This window comes from Amblyomma mixtum, chromosome 2 (genome assembly GCF_055824585.1).
Source record: "Amblyomma mixtum isolate Tamu chromosome 2, ASM5582458v1, whole genome shotgun sequence".
Taxonomy (NCBI): domain Eukaryota; kingdom Metazoa; phylum Arthropoda; class Arachnida; order Ixodida; family Ixodidae; genus Amblyomma; species Amblyomma mixtum.
In genome coordinates this window covers 217,930,721-217,936,720 of record NC_143013.1, presented here as the reverse complement: position 1 = coordinate 217,936,720, position 6,000 = coordinate 217,930,721, and positions in this window count along the sequence as shown.

The window sequence follows — 6,000 nt, the reverse complement described above, 5'->3', positions numbered from 1 at the left end:
CACTTCCCACGTCGATATGTCTTCGTCGAGCTCGGGGTTCGGAGGGCCTGAGTATTGGGAGAGTGGGGTCCTAGGTGTGGTTGTGAGATACCTGTATTTTAAGTTCTGGATCAGGGTGCTGTCGTCCACATCTAATTTGTGAGCGATGCGGGTTACGTTACGTTGTTGGAAGGCTTTAGCGTTTTCTGGTTCCAAGAGGCAGCGCAGAAGTTTCCACGTCTCTTTCAGTCCCAGATTTCCCTCCATGCGGTTGCAAATCTCGCCCCACTGTTGACGGGTTAAGTGTGCTGCATGTGTCTCGATCTTTTTTACTAAGGCCGCTATCCGTGGGCGTAGAGTCGAATGGGCGATGGCGTTCTGTGGACTCCCTGGCAGCGTTGCACGACGCTGTCGCATTCCACTCTTAGAGGCGAAGCTTAACTTCTTACCACATATCAGTGACACAAGCAGCAACACTGCGCTTCAGGCTTTCGCCTGACCGCAGTTTAGGTCAACAAAGTGCCCCCCTGAATTTTTTGTTGACCCGCTTCACTTGTCTGGCATGAGTGTTCATGCGAATGTTTAGTGTGAATTTTCATGTATCGCGTTGATGTTTCGATCGTACATGTATAAATAAACTTTGTCTAAAAACATCCATTCGACACGATGTCTTAAGAAACAATTGAAGAGGCAGCGTCTGTAATACGTGACCAACGGGCGGGAGAGGAGCTCCACCATCCTGCGGCAGTAGATGGTTTCACTCCTCTGCAGTCTGGTTTCGGAATCAGAAGAACGGCAGAGGGGACAGAATGAGAGACGCGGACTTCAGTGGCGCCAACTGAAGCGGTGAGCTTCAGTCAAGGCATTTCGGAATCAGGGTATAGAAGAGCCTTATGTGAATATACTCGAGGATACCTATAACTACTGCATAGCTCCCATAGTCCTCCATAAACTCAGCAATAAAATTCCAGTAATAAAGGGTGTCAGGCAGGGACACACTATCTCGCAAATGCTAATCACCGGCTGTTCATAGGAGGTGTTCCGAGGCCCGGATTAGGAACATTTGCGGATAAGAGTTAATGGAGAATACCGAAGTAATCTGAGATTAGCTAATGACATTGCCTTGATAAGCCACTCAGGAGATGAGCTGCAAAGCATGATCAGTGAGTTAGACAGGCAGAGCAGAACGGTAGGTCTAAAGCTTAACATGCAGAAAACTGATGTTCAACAGTCTCCCAATGGAACAGCATCCGGAACATGAGATGAAAATAACTAGAAGAATAAGAATGGGGTGGAGCGCATATATCAGGTTCTCTCAGATCATGAATGGCAGTTTACCAATATCCCCCAGAAGAAAAGTATACGACAGCTGTATCTTATCGGTACTCTCCTATTTGGCAGAAACGTGGAGGCTAAGGAAAAGTGTTCAGCTTAAGTTAAGGACAACACAGCGAGCAATGGAAAGAAAACAATAGGCGTAAAGTTAACAGACCGGAAGCGGGCAGAGTGAGTGTGGGAACAAACGCTAGTTAATGAAATCCTAGCCTAAATCAAAAGGAAGAAATGGGCTTGGGCGAAGGCAAGGCGAATGTAAGGCGAAGGCAAGACAACCGCTGGTCCTTAAGAGCAGCGGAGTGGATTCCAAGAGAAGGCAAGCGTAGCGGGGGGCGGCAGAAGGCTTGTTTGGGTGATGAGATTAAGAAGCTTGCGAGGATACGGTGGCCGCAACTGGTAGACAGGGATAACGGGAGAAACATGGGAGGGGCCTTTTCCCTGCAGTGGGCATAGTCCGGCTGATGATGATTATGCCTCCTTCTCTTCCAGGGCGGCGCTGGTCAGTTGCACTTTCCGCTGTTCCAAAGCCGCATTGGGCGGCTTTAGGTGGTATGGTTTTGGGTGCACGTCTGTGTAATACGAAGAAATGTAGAGGTGTCCCCGTGCACACCATCGCCACCGGCCGGGCTGCCAGTGTTATGGACCTTCCGGACATAAACACTTGAGTGCAGTGGGGCCATGCGGGGACCCTGGGGCGTGCCCCGAATTCATTTTACAATAAAGTTTTCTCTCTCTGTGTGTGATACGAAGAAATTTAGAGGTGTCCCCGCACCATGGCCATAGATTCATATAGAGCTTTGGGTGGAGGCAGGGTAGATTTTGGAGGTTAGAGAAGGTAAAAGTGTGGATTCAGCGGAGCATGTACACATCTTGCGAAGAAAGGCGTTGATGAGTAGGCTGGTCGATGAGTCGATTCAGTCGTAAGGTCTCAAGGCGTGTAGAGTAGTGGGTCAAAGAGGGTACACGTCTGGGCTGTGCGTCCCCGCTCGTTTGGTGTAATCACGAGCTAGCACGGTGACGCCGAAAATGCGGAAGACAAGTTTGGGAACTCGGCCATTTGTGAAGGCTCAGCATGCAGCACGCGAGTCTGTGATAATGTAGAAGCTCCCCATTCATTTGTCTTCTGATTTCATGGTGAGTGCGATGGCAATAGTCTCCGCTTCTGCTGAATCTGGGATCTAAAATTATGCATCAAGGTAAGGGTAGAAGGAGGGGTCGACTGCCCCAAAATCATATTTGGTGGGTTCTGGGTAAGAGGCCGCGTCCGCATACACCACCCTCGTACTCTTACAGTACTGTCTGCGGAGGCAGCGAAAGCGAGCATGACGTAGGGTAGCCTGGAGTTCGTTGTGAATATAGCGTTGGAAGGATCAAGATGGTGATGTAAGCGTACTTGCAGAGGGAGGATGCCTGTCAGGGCTAGGGTTCGTGAAGATTGTGGGTCGCCACTACGGGGGAGAAAAACTCTGCCTGCGGTAATAGTAAGGAGGCGAGTTTGTCGAGAGGTGAGGACGGCCGTATGTATCTGTTCGTAAGGGGTGTGGATGCCAAGGGCGAGGAGACGTTTTATAGATGTGCAGATTGGGAGGCCCAGGGCAGACTTGTAGAGAGTGTGCAAGAGAACATTCACCTTGTTTAAGTCTGCAGTAGTGGTAGGGCAGGCCGTATTGGATGCAACTTATAGCAAGGGCTATTACCAGGCGGAGGGTGTCCTCTTCGCACATCCTCGTTCGATGACCGGCAGTCCGTTGTATCATGTGGCCGATGTTGAGGTCAGTGATTCGAAGGGTATTATTGCAAGGGCGTCCGCAGAAATTTTTGCAGGGGGGGGCCCATTGGTTGTTGGCGCCGGAGGGGGGGGGGGTATATTCGTAGCAAAAAAGGCACTATTTGCGGAATAAACTTATTTATTTGTATATAAATAAAAAATAAGTAAAATACACACATGAAAGAAAAAGTACAAACAGCAAACTAAAGCGCGGCTAGGAGAGATACATTGCAGTTTATCAACGAAGAAACCATTAAAACTAATAAAAAATGCAAAAAGATACTATCACTTCGTGGAGAAGTGTGCTCAGTCTTGCTGCATACGGGTTCTCGACTCACCCGGATTGATGACCAGCACAAAGCACAATATGTTCACAAACACGCAACTACAGTCACTCAGTCAGTCTTCCTTGAACAGCAACTGTAGGCGCCTCGGATTTTTCTGGGCGAATTGCGTAATTACACGGGTGATAAATTCATTTCAGTGCTTCATTACACGCTCTCGGTGCACACTCATCATACATACTGATTGGAAAAACGGTTGAACGCGTACGTCGAAAACAAAAGATGACTATATATACAACTAAAACTTATTTACAAGATAAATGCACGCTCGCAGCTTCATACACCTCGCTCCATCTTGCTCGCGCATCCGCACAGTCGGGCAACCGCACACACACTGCTCGCCGCTCGTCGTTTTCTCGTCCGCTGTCTTGGTTGTTCTGATCTTCGTTGACAACCGGCCACTAAAAACACCGAAGCACAAACACAGAGGCGCGCACACGTGCAAGGGCTTACTTGCCGCAATATCCCCGAATGCGCACTCTGGAAGTGAAAGGAACGCCGCGCGACTTCCGAGGGGAAGGGACACTCGCCACTCCGGTCGTAAAATTTGTTTTTGTGTTTTTATGGGGTTCAGAGCCCCAAAACGACTCAGGCTATGAGGGACGGAGTATAGTACAGAGTTCCGGATAATGTCGACCACCTGGGTCTGTTTACCATGCACTGACATCGCACAGTACATGGGCGCTGTTGTGATTTGAGGCCCAGACAGAGGGGAGAGGCGAGCCAGGCGGGCGCTATCGGGCTGCGTTGACCAAAGGCGCTGGTTTTCGGAGAAGACGTAAGGAACGCTGGTGTGGGGCGCCTCTGGAGACTGCGTCGCCGTGAACAAAAGCAGCTAATCCCCTTTGCCGAAGATTCTGAAAGCGGCGCTTCTACCGAACTGCGCTCTCCCGAGGATCGGAGGAGACAGCGAGCGGCGGTGGCGCCGTCTGATCGCCCGCTTGCCCCTGAGCAGTCGGACAAAGCGGGGGTGGACACGGCTGATTTGTCCTTCCCTCCTGAAGGATTCATCGGTGACCGGCGTAACGAAGGCGAAAACAAGATGCCCTGTGCACTGTCTGCCTCCGTGTCGCTATCTCTCTAGAGATCAAAGAAACAGACACCCATCTCAAGACGGCTCGAAACACATGCTCGCTGGTGCCGCTGTATGTCTGCAACAGGTCGCCCTTCAGTAGAGTTAACGATGGCGTGGTTTGAAAACGGCGGAACGACGCGCGCCCGGACGCGGCATTTCGCAGATATGTGACCCAAAGCGTGGAAGCGGGGCTGCTTTTACCCTTTTGGCTGAGCGCACCACCGTCCCTGGCGTGCGGCCATCACTCACGGTTCGAGTGAGTGATTTTCCAGGGGGGTGCAGCCGCCCCCCCTTGCCCCCCCCTCCGGACGCCCATGTATTATTGTATGAGTAAGGCTCCCATCTTGTTGAAACAAGAGGCCAAGGACGCGTATTAATAGGCGTTTAATGATGGAGTGGTTATGGATCTGGAAGTCAATGCGTACTGGTAACGTGTAGTTGTGACCATAGATACGGATGGCAAATTGCATGCCTCTTGAAGTGGCAAAGTCTTCGACTGTATGTACGGCGGATTAAAGAGCGGCCTCTTTGTCGGCCAGGGAACCATGTGTCGACCCGGAAGTAATGACAGCGTAAAGTTTACATCTGATGTGAAGGAATGTGGAAACTTGTTGGGCCAGGTTAGCCATGGCAATGTTTAAAAGGAGTGGGGAGACGGCTGCGCGTAGACCTTTATTGTGTGTGGCGACGGTGGTCAATGTGTGGGTGCTGATGGTGGCCGTGCGGTTCTATAAGAAAGCGGCTTTGTACTGGAAGATGCTTGGGTCACAATTGATAGAGTTAAAGACCTCCAATATGGCATCATAGATATGTTGTCGAATGTGCATCAGACGTTTCCCTCCTTGGGTGATGCCTTCGAGACATGATATTTGAGAAGGTGAAAAACGTTTTGAGCGGAGACGAAAGGTCAAGAAAATTAGCTTAGGTTTAGCTCTGGTTAAACCGGACAAGTTGCGTAAGCAGCGTCGAAAGCGCGCGACTAGGCGCGCGGCAGCGGCGGCGGCGCAGTGACGGCCCTGCCATCGTAAGCAGCGTCGAGAGCGTGCGACTAGGCGCGCGGCAGCGGCGGCGGCGCAGCGACGGTCCTGCCGCCTGGTGGAGCGCGGCTGAAACGGTTGCTATGGCAACGGCTCTCGACGCTGCTTACGATTGCAAGACCGTCGCTGCGCCGCCGCCGTTGCCGCGCGCCTAGTTGACCGCTCTCGGCGCTGTTTACGCAACTTGCCCTGTTTTACCGGAGCTAAACCTCAGCTAATATTTATGCGAAGCATATCAACGTAGGTTTCGGGCCTTCGCGCGACGCCCGGCGGTGGCCACCATTGACCTTGAAGTGAGATCACATCATGGATCACATGATGTGACGTCACGTGATGACGTCACACCGGCTGCAGATGGGGCCTCATATCGCGCCGTCGGACGTCGTCAGGCGGAGGCCTCCACGCTTCGGTTCGCGCCGTCGCGCGCGACGCGGCGGCGGCGCCACCATCGCTGCATCACGT